Source organism: Balaenoptera acutorostrata, chromosome 9 (assembly GCF_949987535.1).
Source record: "Balaenoptera acutorostrata chromosome 9, mBalAcu1.1, whole genome shotgun sequence".
Taxonomy (NCBI): Eukaryota; Metazoa; Chordata; class Mammalia; order Artiodactyla; family Balaenopteridae; genus Balaenoptera; species Balaenoptera acutorostrata.
Window position 1 is genome coordinate 61,420,964 of NC_080072.1, and position 26,297 is coordinate 61,447,260.

Sequence of the window (26,297 nt, forward strand, 5' to 3'; positions counted from 1 at the left end):
ATTCAATGCCTTTAGCTCAGCTTTTGTCTCTGCAAATGAGTTTTCTAATTTTTCTTGGTTCCTCTTTATAGTTTCAAGTTTCTTTTTACAGTACTCTGCACTTCTGTTGATAGGCTTTCTTAATTCCTTTGTATTTTTATTATCTCCTTTTTGAAATTGGTGTCTATTAAAGTGAACAGATTTGTCTCACTGTTTGCTCTTTCAGGGGAATTCTCTTGGCCTTTTAACTGCGAATGTTTCCTCTCCTTCTTCATTTTACATCTATTTCTCTTACTCTGTGAGTTTAGGAGAAACAATTATGTACTGTGGTCTTGGAGGGCTATTTATATGTCAGAGTGTCCCTGTGTAGCTTGTGTGCATTTAATATATTTGGTGTGAGGGCAGTTTTTAGTATAGATGCCTGTCGCCTCTTTCCTCAGTGTGTGCTGGTCATTACCCCCTTGATAGGGGGTGTACAGATGTGATGACTGGTGCCTGGTCCTGGGGTTTGTGGCAATGGTAGCAGCTCTGGAGCACCCCAAAGCACATGATGGGAGTGGAAGCAGCTTGCGACCACTCCTGAAGTCCAGGTGGGGGATGGCAGGGGCTCGCAACCACTTCCCAGTGTCAGGGAGGGAGGCAGTGGTGGCTCATGAACTCTCTGGGAGGGAGGTGGCGAAGGCTCATGACCATTCCTAGGGTCCGAGAGGGAGGTGGCAGGGGCTCATGACTACTCCTGGGTTCTAGGAGGGATGCTACGGGGGCTCATGACCACTCCTGGGGTCTGGAAGGGATGCAGCAGTAGCTCCCGACTGCTACTGGTCTCTGGGCGGGTGGGGGTTTTCTGAAAATTTTAAAAGTATATGTGTTTTTCTCGTTTATCTCTTAATGTGGTAAATAAAATGGATTTTCTTTCATACATAAACCAACCTTGAATTCCTGGAGTAAAACCCACTTGATCACATTGTTCATTCTTTCTGTACATTGGTGGATTTGATTTGCTAATACTACATGAAAACTTCTGGCTTTGTAATCTTCTCCTACTGTAATGTTCTTATTCGTTTTGACATCCAGATAAGTGACTCAATAAAATGAGTTGAAGTGTATTCTTTTCTCAGTTTGCATTGTATTCTCCTTATATGCTTATGGAATTAATCAGTGAAGCCATTTGGGCCTGGAGTTATCTTTGTGGAAATTTGTTAAACTAAGATTTCATTTTCTTTCCTGGCTGTTTCTATTGACTATTTTATTTCTTGATGGTAGATCACATCTAACTTTTTGTGCATAGAGTTTTGTGGGGTTTTTTTGTAAATGATGCTAACTGTGGCAATTAATATTCAAGTCCTGAAATTAGCATGCTGCCAGGCCTTTCTTTTGTGAGGCCATGGGGAATGGGAGTTGAGTCCATTTATTTTACGCTAAACCTGTGTTTGATCTTTGTTATTGCTTTAGTTACATTCAGTGCTTCAGTGTGATAGACTACTTAGTATAAGCCCTGCAGTGCTGAAGAGTTTCTTATGGTTCTGCTTTATCTTAAGATTTCAACAGGCCCTCCCTATCTGTGCCACAGAAAGGATCTCTTGGTGCTGATATACCTTTCTCCACTGGGAGTTATCTCTTGCCTGGTACTTGATGCAAGAATATGAAGTCTTAGGTAGCAAAAATTTTTATTGAAATATAGTTGATTTATAATGTTGTGTTATTTTCAGGTGTACAGTAAAGTGATTCAGGTTTATATATATGTATATATTTGGAGTGGGGTTCTTAACTTCCTGCTCTGGCCTTTTATTTAAGCAGGTTCTGTGTCCCTTTGCCTCAAGGGTAGGGCTCTCTCAGCATTCCTGCCTGTTCTCTAGTAGCAGATGATCCCAGACTCATACTCAGTGGAGGGTTCAGGGAGCAGGCAGTTGTTCTTTTTCCTCTTCCAGAAGCAAACTCCCTCTGTCTTCCACTCAGTGCAGGGTCCAGATGAGGATTACTTTTCTGGTGTTTTTGCAGATGCAGATGGTCAATATATTGCATATATGCAGTGCCCTGACTATAGACAAGTTTCTATTGATTTTCCTGCTTCACCCTCAAAGTTTGGAAATACTGCCATGCTTATAACAAATAAGCATGTCTAATAATCTGCCCCACTCTTTCTCATGCCAGGTTGCAATAGATTTTTTTTTTTTAAACAATTTTTTTTTTTACTAGCAGCCTTTTATTTATTTATTTATTTTTTAAATTTTATTTATTTATTTATTTATTTATTTATTTTTGGCTGTGCTGGGTCTTCGGTTCGTGCGAGGGCTTTCTCTAGTTGCGGCAAGTGGGGGCCACTCTTCATCGCGGTGCGGGGACTGCTCTTCATCGCGGTGCGCGGGCCTTTCACTATCGCGGCCCCTCCCGTTGCGGGGCACAGGCTTCAGACGCGCAGGCTCAGCAGCTGTGGCTCATGGGCCCAGCTGCTCCGTGGCATGTGGGATCTTCCCAGACCAGGGCTCGAACCCGTGTCTCCTGCATTAGCAGGCAGATTCTCAACCACTGCGCCACCAGGGAAGCCCCTGCAATAGATTTTTATTGTGTTTGGGAATCCAAAGAATTCCAAATTGTCACACCAGCTACACTTGCTCTTTAGGAATTTGCTGAAGTTTTAGCTGTTTTTTTTCTTATGCACTTCTATGTTACCTACCACCGTTCTGTCAAAGAGGAATCAGTTCATGTGTACCACTCTCTATTGGAGGGGCTTAAAACTCTGGCTTATGTCATTATCTTGCCACCTCAGGCTTCTAATGGACTCTAAAGATACCATTTTGTGGGCTATTTGCCATTTTCTTTTTTTTTTTTTTTTTATAATCAGAATATAATAACCTCAATAGTCTTGTCATGAGCTATTTTAGAAGAAATTCTCTCTAACAGTTCTTTTTTTTTTTTTTGACACACACACTGTATTTTATTTTTACAAGAGATAAATAGATTGACACCAAGCATTGTATATGGATGACCACAACAAAAGCAACAATGATTGCAATTACCAAACATGAAACACACTCATACTATGTCATAATATTGACATTCAGTCCAGCAATCCTCCACTGTAACAGCTCCTTTACTTTGCAGTGAAAATTGATTTGTATATTCTTTGCCTCTGAGTCCTTGTGGGATTTTTTTTTAATTCAGACAGAAAGTCACAAAAATTATACTCATCCTCATCAGTTCACTCAGTCTCATGTAACTGATTTTTTTTTTCATCTTGATCTTTTGTTAGCACTTTTATGAGTTCATCAGTTTTTCATTAGAGTTCTGAAAATGCTTATTCATTCAGTTCAGCAGTACAGTCAGTTACCAGAAACCTGTACTGGTCAGAGTCTTTTCCATGAATTTCTTGAAGATAAAAGCCTTTTATAGGAACATATTTGCAAAAGCATCAGAGTACACCCAGAACTGTCTGTAAATGACAAAAGACTTAAAAATGACCACTGTTAAAGATTTGATGAAAGTTCATAATAATGCAGTTGACAAGAAAATTAGTTATTTCTGAGATATACATTTTAAAGTAATAACTAGGATTATTACTTATAACATTATACCAGAACATATAAGATTTTTAGAAATTTCATGTAATGTCTGAAACATTTATTGCCATTTTCTTGTTGGAAAGGGAGCAATGTGCTCCCGAGACTCTTAATATTTTAAACTGGAACCTCTTGATGATCATAAACTTTTATATAGTTCAAATCTATTTTATAGTGCAGGACATGAAGCCAAAAGAGTATGTGACCTCCTCCTGGTCACACGGTATGTCCCTAAGAGCTTATTTCAATACCCAGATCTCCAAATTCCAACTCGGTGTTCTTTTTCTTAAATGTGACTTACCTAAAGATACTGTTTTTGTTTTTGTTTTCTGTTTTTCTTCCAAGCCTTTTGTCTTTGTATGCAAAACCCATTTCACTTCCTGGGCATTCATAGCTATAGAGAAATTACAGCACAGAAACCTAGTTTTAACTCCTCACTTGCCACCAAGCCACCTAGTGTCCATATGGGAAAAAGTTTCAAGTAACAAGAAACAAGGAAGGGGTTGCTTTTGAAAATCATGTTTCTTCCATGAATAGAGGACATACTTGCATTTTTCAAAGAATGCTGCTTTAAATCTGAAACATCTGATAATAAATTGCTTATATGATCATGTTCTCTCAGTGATATAGTGGATCTTTCTTGTGCTAAATGTAATTAAACCAGTTTAAAAGCTGTCAGTGATATTATTTACTTCCCTACAAAGCTATTTCAGTTTTCCTTTTAATAAATATTGCCTTAAAATTAGAAATAGGAAAATAGAATATGTAAAAGCGATAGTAATCTCCTAAAAGAGACATAATTTTTATTTAAGACAAATATATATATAAGTAACATTTAGCTTATAAGATAGAATAACACATTTAATTATTCTATACTGAATAGATTTTTTTTATTTTCTACATCTTGCATAATCTTCCTCACAGGCTTACAACTCACTTGGTAGCATAGATAACTTAGACTTGCCAAATGAAAATGCTTGTTTCCAATTTAATCACTGTCCCTTTTAGTTAAAATACTTTTTCACTTCAAATTTCATCTGCTTATTAGTCTTATGTTAAATCTTTAGTATGAGTCAGTCTCTTAATTAAAGTGTAAGTCTTTTAAATTGTCCTCATCTTGTCATTCTTCTCCTCAAGTTTGCTTCAGTATAGAAGAAGTAGAATTTTTCTTTCTCTATGACAGTGGGGAAGAAGGATTTGTTAGATTTACCTGGTAGAGAAAAGAGATCTACCTGGTAGAGAATGAAAGTAAGGAAGGAAGAAAAAAAATGCATGAAAGAAAGTGCAAAATATAGGATGAGCAATATAAATGAATACAGATAGATCTTTTCAACTCAGAGTCATGCAGAAGGCATTAACATAATATAAGGCCCTTAAATTTTGTTGCTGGAAATCACCAAGAATACACATTAACCTGATGCTATCGAATGGACAAAAGTATATAAACAGTGCAAATATTACTATTAATGGAAAACATTTATAAAATGCTTGTTTTTGATGTGAACAGGCAATGAGATTTCCAGTTTCACCTCTACCATGTATAGGGCTTGAGAGCCAACATTACATTCTCACAACAGTAAAAGCAGAAGAAACTGAAAATCAATGACTTTTTGTGAAACCACCAAAAAACTGAGATTGCAGGGAAAACTGTCACATGAAAATCTAGAGAAGTCACTAGAGACAAAATGGGAGGAACACATAAGTGGTAAATTTGACAAATAGATGTTATCTGCCTATGGACTACATGAGAAACTCTTGGAGGCTTTAGCCTTAAAGGGACCCTACATTGTCATGGCTTTTATTTCCAGGAATCTCACCAGATACTCACAATAAATATCACCTTGTGAAGGAGAGGGAAAGAATCCTTACGAATTACCTCCAAGGCATTCTCCATTAAAAAAAAAAAAAGGTTTATTTTCAAGGGGAAAATGCTTTACTGTAGACTTTTCCCAAAGCCATAGTAGAAGGGCATTTATTTTATTCCAGTCATTCTAGCAAGTCTGGCTCACCTAAGGAGAGGAGGGATAATTGAGAAACACTTACAAAGATCACAGTCCTGCTCCACAGGACAACTAAAAGACTGAGATTGAACCATAAGATTATAGAACATTTTCCCTTTCCCATATTTTGAAACCACCATTCAGTAGCAGTAGATTACAGCTAAAAGAGCTGCAAGGTGCAGAATCTATCTCAGGAGTAGTTCTTAGGGAAATCCAATGACAACAGCAAAGATAAAAATTGACATTAGAGGAATTTGAGGCCTTTGGCACTTAGAGTTATAGAAAATATAAAATAAAACTCAGTGCATGGCCAGATTTCATATAACCTGACGCTAGAGACCCATTAGCTCGGTTCTTATTATTCAATACACCATGCATGGCTTTCAACAAAAAGTTACAAAGCATGCTAGAGGGCCAAAAAATATATATATATCACTTTCTGAAGAGAAAAAGCCTCACAACCATACTTAGATGTAACAAGACTGACAGAGAGCTTAAAACAACTATGACTTATATGTTAAGGGATATAATGGTTAAAACTATAAACAAAATACCAGTCAGATGGGTAATATTATCAGAGAGATGGAAATGTACTAGAGAATCAAAAGGAAATGATAGAAATCCAAAGCATATTAACATAAATGAAGACACAATTTCTTCTCTTATTCATAATTGAGCTATAGATAATTGATGTTTAAAGTCTTAATAGGAACAATGTATTTGGTGGTTTTAGCATATGGATAAATGAATAACAGATTTCACAGGGAGGAATGGAGGAACTGGAAATGTTCTGTCATAAGGTACCTCCGTTACCTCCACTATACTACATATATAATATTATTAGGTAGTGGACACAGGTTAATCAAAGATTTATATTATAAATTTTAGGACAACCACAAAATAATGTAAAATAAGCATAATTGATATGCTAAGAGAGTAGATAAAATGTAATTATATAAAATGTTCATTTAAAACTAGAGGAGGCATAAAAGAAAAGAAACAAGAAAAAATGCAATGAATAGAACATACTTAAAAATACGGTAGTATTAATCCAACTACATCAATAATCAGTTTAATGTGACTGATCTAAAAATGACAGTCAAAAGACAGAGATTGTCAAAGTGGATAAGAAAGAGCAAAACCTCATTATAGGTTCACTACAAGAAATTCAATTTAAATATAAAGACTCATAGGTTAAAAGAAAGTGATAGAGCAAGATATACTATGTTAACAATAATAGAAAGCTGCAGGAGCTCTATTAAATTCAGATAAAGCAGGCTTCAAAACAAGAAATCAGGGGGGAAAAATGCATTACATAATGGTAAAGGGTTCAATTTTCCGTGAAGGCATAACCATCCTAAATGTCTATGCACCTAAGAACAGAACATAAAATTATATGTGACAGGAACTGATAGAACTGAAAAGAGAAACAGACAAATCCACTGTCATTGTCAAAAATGTCAACCCTCCTTTGTCATTAATTGATAGGTCAAGCTAGCTGAAAACCACTAAGGACATAATTGACTTGAACAGCTTTATCAATCAACTTGACTAATTGACATTTATAGAATAATCTATCCACAAGAGCAGAATATATATTCTTCTTAAGCTCCGTGAAATATTCACCAACATAGACCACATTCTGGGTCTTAAAAACTTCTTAGGTTCATAAGAATAGAAATCAGACAAATTATGTTCTCAGACCACAATGAAATTAAAAAACCAATAAAGAGAGCTGAAAAATCTCCAAATATTTGGTGATTAAACAACACACTTCTAAGTAACAACTGACAAGATGTGGCAAGAGAACTTAAAAACTTTAAATAAATGAAAATAAAATACAACTTATGAAAATTTGAGGGATGCAACCTAAACAGTGTTTAGAGGGAAATTTATAGCTTGAATGTATACCTTAGATAAAAAGAAAAATAAAAAATCAGTAATATAAGATTCCACCATCATAAACCACAGAAAGAAGAATAATTTAAGCTTGAAGTAGAAGAAAATAAATAGTAAAAATTATAGCAGATAGCAATAATTTTGAAAATGGAAAAATAATGAAAAAAATTCACAAACCAATAGCTGCATCTTTGGAAAAATGTCAATAAATTTTATAAACATCTAGTCAAGCTAATAAAAAAGAGAAAAAAGAAATATCAGTCTCAGGAATGAAATCAGGATCATGATTACTGTTCATGTGGACATTAAAAGGATAATTAAGAAATACTATGAATAATGCTATACTGATAAATTAACTTAAAAGAAATGAACCAAAGCATTGAAAGATACAAACTACCACAACTCACACAAAGAGAAATATATAACATAAATAGGTCTATATCTATTAAGTAAAATGAATCAATAATTTTTTACATGTGTATATATTCTTTTTCAAATTCTTTTCCATTGTAGGTTATTACAAGATAATACAATTCCCTGTGCTATACTGTAGGTCCTTGTTGTTTATGTATTTTATATATAGTGGTGTATATGTTAATCCCAAACTCCTAATTTATTCCCCACTCCCCCCATCTCTATCCCCTTTCGTAATCATAAGCTTGTTTTCTATGTCTGTGGGCCTATTTCTGTTTTGTAAATAAGTTCATTTGTATCATTTTTTTAGATTCTGCATATAAGTGATATTGTATGATATTTGTCTTTCTCTGACTTATTCCACTTAATATGATAATCTTTAGGTCCATCCATGTTGCTGCAAACAGCATTATTTCATTTTTTTTATGGCTGAGTAGTATTCCATTGTGTATATATACCACATCTTCTTTATCCGTCCATCAGTTGATGGACATTTAGGTTGCTTCCGTGTCTTGGCTATTGTAACTAGTGCTGCTGTGAACATTGGGGTACATGTACCTTTTTGAATTATAGTTTTCTCTGGATATATGCCCAGGAGTGGGATTGAAGGATCATATGATAGCTCTATTTTTTAGGTTTTTTAGATGTAAAATATAAAATGATTCAATAACTAATAATCTAAAAAAGAAAGCACCAGGACCACTGGTGAATTCTACTAAATATTTATGAAGAAATGATATCAATTCTGCACAAGTCCTTCTAGAAAATAACAGCAGGAGAATACTTTCTATCTCATTCCATGAAGGCTATATTACCCCCAAATCATATAAACACATTAGAAAAAGGGGAAAGCTACAGACCAGTATTTCTCATTAACATTGATGCAAAAATGCTCAAGAAAATAATAGCATATCATATCCAAATAGGTATAAAATGAACTATACACCAACAGCAAGTGGGATTTATTAAAGGTAGGCAAAGCTTGTTCAATATTTGTAAAATCATCAGGGAAATCCACATCAACAGGATAAAGAAGAAAAATCATATGAACATATCAATTAATATAGAAAAAGGATTTGATATAATCCAATACCATTAATGATTTTTTAAAGAAACCTCAGAAACTAGGACTTAAAGCAAATTTACTTTGGTAAAGAACATCTGCAAAACCTGCAGCTAACATCATATTTCATAGAAGAAACTGGAGGCTTTCCCTGTGGGATCAAGAAAATGGTAATGCCCTCTCTCATCCCTGTTCAGCATCCGGTTAATAATTTTAGTTAGCGCAATAATACAATTTTTTAAAAACATATAGACTGGAAAGGAAGAAATAAAACTGTCTCTATTCATAGATGTCATAATTATCTATGTAGAAATGGTCAAATAATTGAAAATAAAAGTTTCTGGAACTAATAAGCAAAGCCAAATGATACAAGGTTAATTACTTCCCTATATACTATCAATGAATAATTGGAAATTGAAATTAAAATAAAAGAAATACCGCTTGAATAGCACAAAAAATAAAATGCATAGGTAAAAATTTAACAAAATATATGGGTTTTATATGAAGAAAACTATACTTGATGCAAGAAATAAAAGATCTAAATAAATGGGAACATATATTCCAGGTTTATAAATTAGAAGACTCAATATTGTTAGGATGTAAATTCTCCACAACTTGATCTACAGATTTGATCCATTCCTAAATATCCCAGATAGCTATTTTACAAATATTGGCTATCAAGTCTAAAGGAAAAGGAGAGGGAAAAAACTCAGAATAGCCAGAACAAATATGAAAAAAACATGAAAGAAATCATATTATTAGATTCCAAGATTTACTAAAAAACTACAATAATCAGCATAGTGAGGTATTGGTGAATGAGTAGACATGTAAATCAATGAAACAGAATACAAAGTACAGAAACAGATCCACACAAATATAGCAGCTACTTTATAAAAAGAAGGCAATTCAATGGAAAAGCAGTTTTTTTCAACAAATTATGCTGGAAGAATAGGATATCCATATGCCAGAAAGAAAAAAAAAATCAATGTAAAATGTCTGATAGACCTATACATAAAATAGATTAGGAACCAGGATTTACTGTATAGCACAAGGACTTATACCCAATATTTTGTAATAACCTATAATGGAATATAATCTGCAAAAGAAAGACTGCATGACCATGATGTGCACCTGAAACTAATTCAATATTGTTAATCAACTATACTTCAATAAAAAATAAGCATAAAATAAAAAATTTAACTTTTTGAAGAAAACAAAGGAGAAAATCTAGGTGATCTTAGATTGGTGATGAGTTTTTAGATACAACACTAAAAGCATGATGCATGAAAGGCAAACATTAAGTTGGACTTCATTAAAAAACAAATAAACATTATGTTCAGTAAAGGACAATGTGAAGAGAATCAAAAGACAAGCCACAGACTGGGAAAATAATTTGTAAGACACATATATGATAAAGGGCTTGTATCCAAAATATGCAAAGAACTCTTAAAATTCAACCATAAGAAAACTCAGAACTCAATTTATATAAAGTCATTTCACCAAAGAAGATATACAAATGGCAAGTAAGCATGTGGAAAAATGTTCAACATAATTCAATGTTACAAATCAAAATAACAGTGAGAGCCATTGTATATCTATTAGAATTACTAAAATCCAAAACCTGAGTATACCAAATGCTGGTGAGGATGAGGAGAGCAACAGGAGCTCTCATTCATTGCTGGTGGGAATGCAAAAAGTTTTAGCCACTTTGGAAGACAGTTTGGCAGTTGTTTACAAAGCTAAAGATAGTCTTACCATATGATTCAGAAATCATGCTCCTAGGTATTTACCCAAATGCATTGGAAACTACATTCACACAATGTTTATTGTAGCTTTATTCATAATTGCTGAAAACTGTAGGCAAACAAAATGTACTTCACAGGTGAATGGGTAAACAAACTGTGGCATATCTGTACAATGGAATACTATTCAGTGATTAAAATAAATGATCTAACAAGCCACAAAAGACATGGAGGAAACTTAAATGCATATTGCTGAGTGAAAGAAGCCAGTCTGAAAAGGCTACTTACTGCAAAGTTGAATTTACACAGCCATTCATTTTTAATACCTATGAACTTTTACAGCACAAAGGAAAGGCCTTAACTTAGGCAAATTTTTAAAAAATCATTTAGGAGGTCAAAATATCCCAGTATGAAATTTAAAATGTGAAAAAGTATCTAAATGAGTTTTTTTAAATTGTGAAGCAACCTCACTGAAGGAGATGAGGTAAAAAATTGCTGTCTCAACTACCTTTGGAGAAGACTCTGTAAGACTAAAGGCAAAAAGTACTGTTGATAACCAGTGTACCCTAGTGGATAAAGTTATTTTCCATGCAGATATTGATTAATAATTCTGATATCACTAGACAAGTACACTGGAATTGGACAATTAAATAATATGATAGCAGATGTTAGGAGCCTAGATTTTCATTGTTGAAGTGGAAGGTTATAGATAAGGACGGAGTGGAGGCTAGAATGAACCATTTAGTAATGACTTGGAGGTTTCAGTGTGATATACTGAATCAATACTTATACAGATGGTTACACATAGAAATATTTATAGGTAAGTGAAGATACACCAGTTAATATACATACAAATATTCCTTTGCTTTCCTTGCTCTGTCAGCTAAGAGGGTCTAGAAACAATGGCACCCAGTAGCAATGAGTATATACAGTGCTCAGATCTTGGTTTCTAATAGCAATCTGCAATAGGAGGGATTCTTAGAAAAATGACTGATTCTCGGACTACTGCAGGAAGTATACAAAATGGGCCTAAGACATTTTGTAGTGGCAGAAAGCTAGGAAGTGCTCAACACATGCGCACACACACACACACACACACACACACACACACAATAATGGGGGTATGTCAAAGAGATAGGAAACAACCAAAGGACTCTGGACAAAGTTGGAACACTTCGGGCATCAAAATAAAGTCATGTTGGATTATAACTCGAAGTATAAGATAAGTATCTGTGTCCACACTGAGAGAAATAAATGAATAAATAAGTGGAAGAGACAGATCCCCCATGAAGCATTCCAAATAATTTAGGAACATGCTCCATCCTCAAGGAGGTGGAGCATCGCTCCCCACTCCTTAAGTGTGGGCAATACATAGTGATTTGTTCCAAACTATGAAAAATCGAGAAGAAAAGAATACAGTGAAGAAGTTTGACAAACACTATCTTTACTGGGCATCAAAGTCAACATCAACAGTAATAAGTCAGGTTGATAGTACATACCCTTGATAGGATGTGATGAAAATAGAATGTTATCTTTCTGATCTTACTGAAACCCATAACCCCCCCCCCCCTCTAATCATGGGAAAGACATCAGACACATTGTAGTTGAGAGATATTCTACAAAATATCTGACCAGTATTCCCTAAAACCGTCAAGGTCATTAAAAACAAAGTCAATCAAATTTTCACAACTAAGAGGACCCTAAGGAGACATGACAACTAAATGTAATGTAATGTGATAAGTTGGACATTATCAGAAAAAGAACATTAGGTAAAATCTAAGTAAATCTCAATAAACTGTGGACTTCAGTTAACAATAATGTATCAATATTGGTTACTTAATTTTAACAATATATCAGATTAATGTAAGATGTTAATAATGAGGAAAACTAAACATAGTTTATATTCTCTCTACTATCTTTAAAATTATTCTCTAAATCTAAAACAGTTCTAAAAATAAAAGTTTATTTAAAATAATAAAGCAATGAAGCACATAGTATTACAGAAATGCAATGTAATTTTGTGGCAAGATCCCTGGACTAGGAGTCAGGAGACTTACAGAGTGATCCCTATCATGCAGTAATTTCTCTGTGTAACCTTGAGCATATCACTTAACCTCTCTGGGCTTTTGATTTCTCACCTGTGAAAATATGAGTTTGTAACAAAAAGTTTCTCTTGTTTTTAAATTATGTTTCTAATCTAACAATTCAGTTCAATAAATCTTTATACTACTTGTTTTGATTTTTTTCCAAGAGGATTTGTGTCAGGAGGAAAATTCCATTACCTTTGTTTCACATGTGGGGTTCTTTTTCTGTTTGTACCCAATGTATAAATAATATACAATGACAGGGCAATTTCAACCCAATTTCACTGTTTCTGAAAGTGTTGATAGGAATCCAAAATGTGAAGCTTGTTACCAACTGGACATTTTTGAAATAATTTCTAATTCTTTAATACCTTTAATACCCTTTTTTTCCCCATTGTTATTGTTGTTAAGGTTGTGATAATAGGACACTGGCAGATCATAGGGCATTCAATTCCTCTGAAACATAGCTTTACAAATATAATTTTATTATATTTCCAAATTAAGAGATGTTTGACAAACTATATTTGTGTGTCTCATTTGATATTCACAACACAGTAACCATTGTTTTATAGAGAAGAAAATGGAAGCACAGATGGCTGTTAACTAGCTAAGGATCAGTTTACAGCAAGTAAGAGACAGCTTTAATCAGGCCTGAGGCTTCTTACTCCGAGTGGAGAGATACTTCTATTCAGATCACAAAATTCCAATTAGCATAGGACTTGGCACATGGTAGGAGCTCAAAAATATCAATATTTGTGGCATAAATAATTGATGCCACTTCTCTTCCCATTTAGGATATGGGCAACCAAAAAAGAATATTACTCCCAAAGGAGCAATGATTAAAAAGCCAGACAATGTACAAAATCGTTGTCTTTTTTTAAGGTATCAGAGATCTGAGATTATAAAACAACCAGGATTCCAAAATGTAGCAAGTCTCTTTGAGGAGAGACAAAACCCACAGACTGATTTTGTCTTCAGTAGAACTTGAGAAGAAAAGATGGCGGACATAAAAGAATTAAGAAGAACATTGAAATTTAAACAAATTCTTGAAGTGCAATTGTGGGCTTAGAGTGACAGTTCAGAATCCCTAGTGCCCCAGTCAGAATGGTAGTCTGCATCCTCTCAACATTTCCTTTTCATGGATATCCACAAATGCTCACTAAAAAAGACTGGCTTTGGGGCCAGAGAGGTGAGAAACTCCCTCTCAGGTGCACAGGCTCAAAATACTGCCAGTTTCTGTGATCCTTCTCTCATGCGCAGCACAAGCTTCTCAACCTGATAAAAGAATATCTGCAAAAATCCTCCAGCTTACATCATACTTAATGGACAAAGACTGAATCCTCCCTCCTACAATTAGGGAGAAAGCAAGGATGTCCACACCTCAAACCTTTCTTCAACATTGTACTAGAGATCCTAGCAAGAAAAAGTAATACAGTACATGCAGACTGGAAAGAAAGAAGTAAAACTGTCTTTTTTTGAAGTCCACATGACCCCATCTACATAGTAAATACCAAAATATTTTCAAAGATCAACTAGAACAAATTTTTATCAGTGTTGCAGAACACAATTTTATTTTTATACTAATAATCAATAATTGGAAATTAAAAAACACAACCATTTACCTAAGTGCAGATAATGGCTTCCTAACTAAGATTCAAAATCCAGATGCAATACAATTAAATATTGATACATTTGACATAATAATTTAAAAATAAAACTTTGTGGTTAAAAACAAAATTAAATCACAAGACAATTGACAGGAAATATTTCTAACACATATCACATGTAAAAGTCTAATATCATGAGTATGTAAATTAAGGAAATATTATAGAAATGATAGAAAATGCATAGTTCATTCTAGCTTCCTCTCCTTGCTTATCTATAAAAACTCTCACTCTCAAAATGAAAAATTTGGCTGCCAGCATCCACCATTTTCTTACTTAATTGTTCATTTTTAGTATAATAGTTTCAAATTGTTAACGTACTACCCCCATGAGGTAAATTTATTAACTGGAGTACAGTTCTGATGTACAGTTCCTTTTGCCTTTAGTTTAAAAAATTCCGTTAATTTTCAAATGTGATCAGACAACATCTTTTCCTCCATCCACTTAAGTTCTTCATGCATTTGCAATTCATTTAGATTGTTTTGTCACATTCTGCATCACATTATGTGATCTCTGTCTTCTAATTTTTTTTTTTTTTTTTACTTTGCAAATATTAAGGTCCATACTTTGTGCAGTAAAGTTCTATGGGTTTTGAGAAATTTAGAAAGTCTTATATCCACCATTACAAGATCAAAATTCACAACCCTAAAAAATGCCCTGTGCTTCAACACTTCCTCTTTCACTGCCCCCACCCAACCTCAATCTCCTAGCAATCATTCATCTATTTACTGTCTCTGGACTTTTGCCTGTTCCATTTTGTCACATAAATGGAATCATACAGTATATTACTTTTTAAGGCATGCTTTTTTCACATGTGTTTAAGGTTCATTGACATTCGTGTGCCTAGACAGCTCATTCCATTATTCAATGAATGTAATTTCATTGAATGTATGTACTACAGATTGTTTTTCCATTCAGCTATTGAAGGACATTTTGGTTGCTTTTATTCCTGGCCATTATGAATAAGGATGCTGTAAGTAAAAGACTGCATATTTTTGTAAGGACATGAGCTTTCCAATCATTTGAATAAATACTTAGAATGTAATTGTGGGATCATTGGTAAGATTATGTTTAGCTTTGTAAGAAACTGCCAGGCTGTTTTCATGGGTGTTCCCAACACAATGAAGGAGAGATCCTCCTGCTTTACATTTTTGCCAGTAACTGGCATTGTCAAGGTTTTAAATTAATTTTAGCTGTTCTCGAAAGTATATAATGACATCTCATTATTGTAATAATTTATATTTCCCTAATGATAAATGAAGTTTTATACTTTTTCTTATGCTCATTTAACATTTGTGTATCTTCTTTGGTGAGGTGCCTGTTCAAATCTTTAGCTCATTTAAATAATTGTATTGTTTTCTTTTTTCTCCAGTTTTATGGAAATATGATTGACAAATAAGAATTTGATATATTGAGGTTGTGGAATTGTAATTTTTAGTGTATATTGTGATGATTTAATATATATGTATATTGTAAAATGATTATCAAAATCAGGTTAATTAAGATATCCATCAACTTACATAGTTACCATTTCTTTGCATATACTGAGAACACTTATGATCTATTCTCCTAGAAAATTTAAAGTTTACAATATATTACTAACTATAATAATTATGATGTACATTAGATCTGTAGCACTTATTCATCTTATAATTGAAAGTTTGTACCTTTGACCAACATCTTCACAATTTCTCCAACTCCAATCCCTGGTAACCATGTTCTATTCTTTAGTTGTATGAGTTTTATAGGTGTAACATACAAGTGATATCATACAGTATTTGTCTTGCTGTGTATGACTCTTCCACTTAGCATAATGCTCTCCATGTTCATCCATGTTGTTGAGAATTACAGAATTTCCTTCTTTTTTATGGATGAAAAATATTCCATTGTATGTATATACCACATTTTCTTTATCCATTGATCTGTCCATGAAATCTTAGGCTGTTTCCCTAACTTGCCTATTATGAATAATGCTGAGATGAATATGGGATTGCATATATCTCCAGGAGTTGCTGATTTCATTTCATTCATTTCATTCAATTCAGAAGTGGGATCATTGAATCATAGAGTAATTCTATTTCTAATATTTTAAGGAAACTCCATACTGTCTTCCATAATGGGTGTACTAATTTATATTCCCAACAGTAGTGTACTAAATACACTTTTCTGCTTACCCTCACCAACACTTATTACCCCTTGCCTTTTTAATAATAGCCATTCTAGCAGGTGTGAGGTGATCTTTCATTATGGCTTTAATTTTCATTTCCCTGATGATTAGTGATCTTGAGCACCTTTTCATATACCCATTAGACATATGTATGTCTTCTGTGGAAAAATGTCTACTCAAGTCCTTTGTCTGTTTTTTTAAATCAGATTATTTGGGTTTTTTTCCTATTAAGTTGTATGAATTTTTATATATTTTGGATTCTAACCACTCATCAGATATAGGGTTTGCAAATATTTTCCCATTCCATAGATTGCTTTTTCATTTTATTGATTGTTTCTTTTGGTGTGCAGAAGCCCTTTAGTTTGATGTAGTCCCACTTGTTTATTTTTGCTTTTGTTGCTATACTTTTAGCTGTCATATTGAAAAATAAACATAGTCAAGGCCAATATGAAGAAATTTTCCCCCTGTTTACTTCTAGGAGTTTTACAGTTTCAGGTGTTACACTTAAGTCTTTAATCCATTTTAAGTTAATTTTTGTGTGTGTTATAAGATAAAGGTCCAATTTCATTCTTTTGCCTGTATATATCCAGTTTTCCCAGCACCATTTATTAAAGAGACTATACTTTCCTCATTGTGTATCCTTGGCATTCTTCTCAAAAATTAGTTGGCTGAATATGCATGGATTTATTTCTGGGCTCTAAATTTTGTTCCATCGATCTATGTGTCTGTTTTTATGCCAGTAACATACTGTTTTGATTATTATAGCTTTGGAATATAATTTGAAATCACGTAGTGTGATGCATCCAGATTTGTTCTTCTCAAGATTTGTTCTTTGGTTATTCAGGGTTATTCTGTGGTTCTAATGAACTTTAGGATTGCTTTTTCTATTTCTTTGAAAATGCCATGGAATTTTATTAGGGATTGTATTGAATTTATAGATTGGTTTGGGTAATATGGACATTCTAACAGTATTAATTCTTCCAGTTCATGAATACATAAATCTTTCCATTTATCTGTGTTGTTTTCAATTTCTTTCATCAATGTCTTATAGCTTTAATGTACAGATCTTATACCTTGTTTAAATTTATTACTAAGTATTTTATTCTTTTTAATGCTGTTGTAAATAGGATTGTTTTCTTAATATATTTTTCAGAAAGTTTGTTGTTAGTATGTAGATATGAACAAGGTTTCTGTATATTGATTTTGTATCCTGCAACTTTACTGAATCCATTTATTAGGTGACAGTTTTTGGTGAAGACTTTAAGGGTTTCTATATATAAGGTCATAAACAGAAACAATTTAACTTCTTCCTTTCCAATTTGGATAGGTTTTATTTCTTTTCCTTGCCTAGTTGCTCTGGCTAGGACTTCCTGTACTCTTTCGAATAAAAGTAGAAAAATTGAGCACCCTCATCTTATTCCTGATCTCAAAGTAAACGTTTTCCCCTTTTCAGTTTTAAATATAATGTTAGCTGTGGGCTTGACATATATGGTCTTTATCATATTGAAATACATTCCTTCTATACCTAAACTGTTGAGAGTTCTTATCATGAAAGTATATTGAATTTTGTCAAATCCTTTTTCTGCATCTTTTGAAATGATCATATGTTTTTTGACTTTCATTCTGTTAAAGTGGTATACTGAAGTCCCCCACTTTTATTGTATTGCTGTCTATTTATCTTTCAGTTTTGTTAATATTTGCTTTATATATTTAGGTGCTCTGATGTTAAGTGCCTATATATTTACAATTTTTATATCCTTTGGTGAATTGACTCCTTTATCATTATTTAGTGGCTTTCTTTGTCCTTTGTGACAGATCTTCATTGAAAGTTTATTTTGCCTAATATAAGTACAGCTACCCTGCTTTCTTTTGGTTACCAAAAACAGTATCTTTTTCCATTCCTTCACTTTTAGCCTATATGTGTCTTTAAGACCAAAGTGAGTCTCTTGTAGGCAGCATATTATTTGATTCTTTTATTTTTTTCCAGTTCAACCACTGTGTGGATTTTTTTTGGTGAATTTAATCCATTTACATTTAATTGGTAGGTAAGGACTTACTACTCTCATTTTGTTAAATGTTTTCTGACTGTTTTGTTATTTCCTTGTTCATTTTTTCTTCTTTTTCTGTCTTGCTTTATGATTTTTTGGTCCGGGTATACTTTGATTCATTTCTGTATTTTTTCTTTAACCAATTTTACCTTAAGTGTGATGTTAGATTTACATTTTATATATATACCTTTTATTTCATTAGAAATAGAAAGCTCCCTGCTAGTCCTAGTTTCGTTTTTTTTTTTTTTTTTTGGAAGTTTTTTCTTATGAGTGCATATTTAGTTTTCTTAAATGCTTTTTTTATATCTATTGATATAGTCATGTGGTTTTTCTTATTCAGTATACTAATAGGATAACTACACTGATGGACTTAATGTTGAACTTGTTTTCCATTCATGGAATGAGCACCATTTTATAATGAAATATGATTTATTTTTATATATCACTTTGATTTTCTAATATTTTTTCAAGGAGTATTTTCTCTCTGTTTACAAGAGATTTATTGGTCTGTATTATTCTAGTTATTTCCTTATCTGGTTTTGGTATTAAAGTACTACTTGGCACATAGAATGAGTTATTAAGTTATCCCTCTGCTTCTATTTTCTGGAAAATATTGTGAAATTTTCCATCATTTCTTACTTAAATGTTTGGTAAAATTCAATGGTAAAACCATCTGGGGCTGTAGCTTTACAAAATTATTAGTCTTTTATTCATTGTCCTTAATAGATTTAAGGCTATTTAGGTTATCTGTTTTCTCTCATGTAAATTCTAGTAGTTTGTGTCTTTCAAGGGTGTGATACTTTTTATTCTAACCTATGAAATTTGATGGGATAGAATTGTTCCAAGTATTTATTTATAATCCTATTAATGGCCATGGGATCAGTAGAAATCCCTCTCATTCATTTATGATATTGGTATTTTGCATCTTCTCTCTTTAAATCTTAATTAACCTGGCTAGTGTTTTATCAATTTTATTGCTCTAAGAAGCACTTCTGCTTTTGTTGATTTTCTCCATTGTTTTTTGGGTTTTAGCTTCATTAATTTCTGCTATAATTTGTATTATTTTTCTTTGTTTGCTTTAGGCCTAAATTGATCTTCTGTTTCTAGTTTTCCTGTAGACTGTATTTGTCTTTTCTTGCCTCTTTGCATGCATACACATTTTTTCTGATGTTTAGAACAATAATGTACATAATAAGAGTTACATTATACTGAACACTTATACACCAGATACTAGATTAGATGATTTACATATAAAGTTTTTTCTAATTTCCCAAACAACCCCTTTAGGTAGTTATCATCTACATTTTACTAGTGACAAAATTGATACTCAGAGAAGTTATTACTTCTTCTAGGCCACAGAGCCAGTGATTGAGAACACTTGAATATAGTTCTGAACGTCTCTAAAGCCATTGTTTGTAAATATACTACTATTTTCCCTGTGAAAATGTGTAGAGTTACTTAAGCTTGTGCACAAGTTTATCATCCTTCATAGTCTATCATATCTTGAAAATGGGATAGCAATACTTACTTGTTTATATCCTTTAAGGAAATGCAATTTTAATATATATTTAATTGCTTTTATAAAACAAAATGGAAAATAGCATTTCTAATTTTTGTAAATATCTTTGGATATGTTTTAGGCAGCAAGTTTTATGGGAGATGACTTCAAAATTATCAGGTTTTCAATTCTGCCTCTCATTTACTAGTTAGACAAGTTGTTAAAATTCTCTCAATCTTAATTTTATTTTTTGAACAACGTGGATAGCACCATCAACCTCCCAGTGCTGTTGGGAATATCAAATAATGAATGGATCTAGAAATGTATTATAAATTGTAAAGAACTCTACACAATAGCAAAAATTATTATTTTTTATTAGGAAGAGTCACTTCTATTTCAGCATTTCAAAGAGACACTTGTAAATTTTGCTCACATTTTAAAATGCTATCTTAATTTTCATTCAAGAAGTGTTTAGTTTCAGGGCTATGGGATTCACTAGGAAAAACTGGCAAAGCACTTCTTATTCTATAACATGAATAAATAATTTAGTCATAAAATGAATTAAATTTGACAGTTGGTGATAATCTGTATTTCAATGATGAATAATATTAATAAATGAAACAGAAAGAATTTTTAAATCCATCTCCAATTTCCTCTGTGTTTGTCTCCCTCTTTTTCATGTTTAATTTTTTGCTATTCATGAGAAAATGAAAATGCCATTGTGTGGAATGATTCTGATAAAGTGAGGAATGGATAGGATAGATTTGAGGGATGGTATAAAAGGAAGTTTCAAAAGAACTTTATCAACTTTGTAGGTATTCAACAAATCAGAGTGCCAAGCCCAAGATAATTTGTATGTATATTTTTTATTGAATGAAATACTATTTAAATTCCATAGTGCTTTATAATTTTCAAAAGTTTCACACAGATGATTTCACATAATCCCATAACTCTTTTTTTCTGCCTACCCCTATATTGCTTCTCCCCCTTCCGTCTCCCCACTGGAAATCTCTAGTTCATTCTCTATATCTGTGAGAACTTTTTTGTTGTATTCACTAGTTTGTTGTATTTTTTAAATTCCACATATAAGTGCAATACTTTGTAGGTATTCAACAAATCAACATGCCAAGCCCAAGAAATTTTATATTTTTAATCTAAATGATACAACAAGAGAGAATGATAAAGAATTCTCATTACTCTAGAAAATAAGAGGATGTTTTAAAAATTTGGTAAGCATTGAGAGCAAAGCACTTTTATTTGACAACTTCAATTTTGTTTTGTTTTGTTTTTAGAGATATTTATTCAGGGCCTACTGGTCGTCATAAATAATGGTAGCATCTTTGAGTGATATACATATATGAGTAATGGTCAATGAATATGTAACTACCCTGTACTAGACAGTGTTTTAATCATTTTATGTGGGCCTTTCATTTACTCCTCAGAAAATTCCAAATTTAACAGTAGAGAAAAATAAAGGACAGAACAGTGAAATAATATTTTTTTAAGATCTGGTAGATAATGAATGGAAGAGCTTGGGTTCTAATTCATATCTTTCTGCTTTCAAATCTTTACTATTTCTAATGACTTTCTAATGATGTTTCAATCAATTAGAGAAGAAATAATAAACCAAAAATTATTATATTTATGGCAATATGAATGTAACATAAGATACTGATGAGACTCAGGTTGGATCTCAAGGAGAACCCCAATTTGGTTGAAAACTTACAGGAAAAAAAATCTTTAGGGAGGAGATGACATTGAGATATTTAACAGGAACTTAGGAAAGATAGGAAATCTAGGAAGTGTAAATAACTGAATTTGACCTCAATATTAGAAATGGGGCCTGAGTTATCAATGACAGTAATTTTAACAGTCACATCATCAGAGAGAAGGAAAAAAAGATAATGTGTACATACTCTTCATCTAAATAAAGATGGTGTACCAAACATCTTGCATTTGGCTCTCAAGATCTGCTCTCCTCTCTTCTCATATTGTCACCTACTCCATGTTTCTTTGCCTTCCAGCTGGATTTATCTAAGCAGATGACTTTACAGGGCTCTCTTTCTGGATATTTGTACCAATACCTTCCACTTATCCCTTTAGGCCTCGAGTTGGTAAGTCCTTTGTAGTACAATATTTTTACAGTACTCCAACACTCACGTCCTGTATATAACCCCCTTTTAAATAAACACTCCTCATATAATCCAATTTCAAGTAGGCCACCTGTTTCTTATTGGAACCCTTCCTGACACAGATGGCTTTATGGAAAAAGTATTCAAATTGAAGAAAGTACAGAATTCAATAAATTGGGGTAAGAAGAGGAAAATCTATATATGAATGCATAACCAGGACCAGAATAAATGTGACTTAGTGAAAGCACTTTGAAAACTAAAATTATTATGCAAACAATGAAGAACGAAGATGGTCATGACAACAGTGATGACAGGGACTATCTTGAGTTACCAGAAGCTGTGATCAGGGAAGGAAATGGTAAATCTAAAATCAAGTTTGGAACCAGAAAAGGAGCAGGATTTAAAACAGGGACCTTGACAAAGTTGATACAAGGTTACTGATAAGACATGTATCATAGAACCAAGAGGGAATGTTGTTAGAGATGATATAGGGGGGACATTTCTGGGTAGGAGATGTGAAATAAAATTCATATTTTATGGCAAGACAAGAAAAATTTAAACATAAAAATTTTTCGGTGCCCTTTAGCCTCCTTTCTCCATTCTACTTTGCATTGCATAGCTGCATTATGCATCAGCCAAACCTCCCTATCAGCAAAAATACCTGCTCAACCATGATGAGAGACATTCTCCTAGCACCAGTAAGATAACTCCTTAAAAGATAACATTCCTTCTTGATCTTGTAAGAGGCCACAATGACGCTTAGATCTGGATTGTGTAAATTGTTAATAATACATCATCTAATGTACAACCCTCAGTCTCAAAAAACTTATATAACTGTGTGTTGACTTTTAATGGCTGGAACAGTACTTGGTGCTTTCTGAGATGCTGTTCCTGAGTTTTAATACTGAATTTGGCTCTACTAAAATTTTCCATTTCTTTCTTAGATCGACTGATTAATTTTTTTGTCAACAGATGTCAGTATTTCATACTGGCTTTTTAGAAATACTTTATGAGACTGGGCTTCCTGTTAGCTGAGGCCTGCTGTCACCTTAGTCATGCACCTATTTTATGGCACAGAATTGTGATGGTAAAAGCTGATTGGTAGAGAATAAATGTGATACTATGGTGGTGATGGGGTGATAGTGGTGGTACGATTCAGGATGATGGTGAAGAAAGCTGTAGTGTCAGGGATGAAAGATGTGGCAAGACTGGATTAAAACTTTAGTGAGAGAGAATTAGGAGAGGTATTCAGATAGTTGATGTGGAACCAGGTTACAGAACCAAAAAAAGTGCTTGAGTCATTTCTATTTCTTTATAATTATAGAATGATAGAAATACAAGTTGAGCATTCAGTTGAGAATGTACAACTGATGAGCACAGTGAACTAAGATTACAGCCGTCACTAAAGTGAATAAACGAATTTGATAAAATTGCCAACACCTCATCATGTTATCTGGGTCTGTAATTTCCTGCCTCTTCACTCGATAGTGATAAGACACATCACACACTGCATTAATGCTACTAAATGTGCTCTTTTTCATTTTGCTGATTCAGTAGCTCAGAAAACTATTACTCTCCCTAGCTATGACTTGCTCAGAGAAACTAAGCCCTCCTTGGAAGAATTCATTTTTGAACATAAAATTCACAATCTTATACAAGAATACTCAGAGTTATGACTAGGTTTTATCTGTAATATTTTTTATAAGGTGATAGTTTAGAGTTTGAAACACAATTTTCTCCAAGAAAGAGAAATAAAATTAGCATTCATTAAGCACTTATAATATGCATTGATTGTTCTGGGCTAGGTACACTACTTGTACTATTTTAATCTTTCTAATGCTTTAATCATGTAATATTCATCAATGGGGCAGCCATTCAGATTGGATAATGCCCATACTGTACTGGCCATTAAATAATTTGACTGTTAACTCAAGCCTTTGGAGATAGATATTAGCTTTATCTCATTCTAATAATAGTGAAGTACAGAGAAGTTTAAAAATATATACTTGTCATACAGAGAGAAATTGATGATTGAAGGAATTATTAAACATTCAGGCCAGCCCACAAAACTTACGTATCCTATAGTGTGGCTGAAATTAGTTGAAACATTAGGCATTTACTCCGTTTCACACACAATGCTAGGTGGGATAAACATAAGTGAGAGAGAAACTCTGGCCATAGAAAAATATAAAGTCATTAAGACCAAAAGCACTTATATAATTTTCAGCTGTAGAACAGATTAAATAGGCTTTGGAGTCTATCCTGGAATAGTTATCCAACATCTCAGGTTTTATTTTCTTCAAATCTCAGGCAGCATTTCAGGAGAGGAAAGGACTAAGAAAATAACATTTACTCACTGTGGCAAACAGTTTTATAATTTTATAATCACATGAATTGAAAGGACAGTTTATGACAGTGCTTCCCATACATGTTCACATTGTGGCACATAGAAAAAAACAACAATATTTGTACAGCATATTTGAGAAAACTGGAAGGCATGTGAGGGCATTACATGGGGCTTGATTTTTTAATTAATAAATTTATATTACATTAATAGGAACAGAAAATAAAATATTATAAAATATTAGATATTAAACCTCAACATTTTTCACATTTTGACCAGAAACTTGAATTTATTACTCTGAATATAACTGTAGCAGGTATTTTTATATATAAAATTTTATAACTTTTTAAAATAATTTATGCTTTAAATGGTTACATAAAATTCCAGATCAAGCTATTTTAAAATTAATTTAAAAAGCTAAAGAATGTACTTGGTTTAGTAAATCAAATGATGCAAAAGTGTTATAAAAATATACAGTTGTTTTCTGACCCATATCTTCCTAATACATTGATTAGCTCTCCCAAAGGCAAGCTCTTTCAACTCTTTTAAAATAATGTGTTTACACTGCTTTATTTTCATTCACAAACTTTAGAAATTATCTTTTGGATTCCTATTGAAGTACATGTGAATTTATCTCTCTTAAAACTGAATCCTTTTCATTTCCCCTCTCCCATTGTTCCAATAACATTATTAATTTCTTATTTATATCATAGAGGTGGTTTTTACAATATTATCCTTATGGAAGATAATTCATAAACTGAGCATTTAGTATATTTGATTATATTTCCTTTCTTTTTGTTTTTTTGAAAGCAAATATTTGTCTTCTTATTTACTTGGTTATTTCGTTTGTCCTCTTCCTATATGTTCTAAAGCCTCTCACTACAATTTTCCACAAAGTCAATCTTATTATGTAATCTATCATTTCCTGTTTTTTCTTGGAAACTTTCCTTTTAGAGATTCTCTTCTCAGGACCAAGTGCTCACTAGTCCTGCCACACAGCTTGGCTGTCTTTTGATCACGTTGAGGTTGTCTGCACTGGCCTCAGTTTGCACCGAGCTTATGTTTGTCTCTTGTCTTATACAATTAGTATCAAGTAGGATTCAAAATATGTATTTTTTATTGGGATAAAAAACACATAACATAAAATTTAACGTCCTAAAAATTTTGAGTGTACAGTACGGTAGTGCTAACTATATGCACACTGTTGTGCAACAGATCTCTAGAATTTTTCATCTTGCAGAACTGAAATTCTATACCCATGGAACAACAACTTCCTTTTTATCTTCCCCCAGTCCCTGGAAACCATTATACTTTCCATTTCTAAGAGTTTGATTTCTCTAAAACCCTCATATAAGTGGAATCATGCAGTATTTGTCTTTTGTGACTGGCTTATTTGACTTAGTGTAATGTACTCAAGCTTCATCCATGCTGTAGCGTATGACAGGATTTCCTTGTTTATAAGGATAAATAATATGCCATTGTATGAATATACCACATATTCTTTATCCTTTTATCCATGGATGGACAATTATTTTGCTTCCACATCATAGTTATTGTGAATCATCTGTTACTGAGTCCAAGCTCCTACTGTTTGCCGCACAACAGGTCAATAAATCAAGAAACAAATTGTTGGGGCAAGGAATAGCAACTTTATTTGGAAAGCCAGCAGACTGAGAGAATGATAGACTAGTGTCCCAAAGAACCAT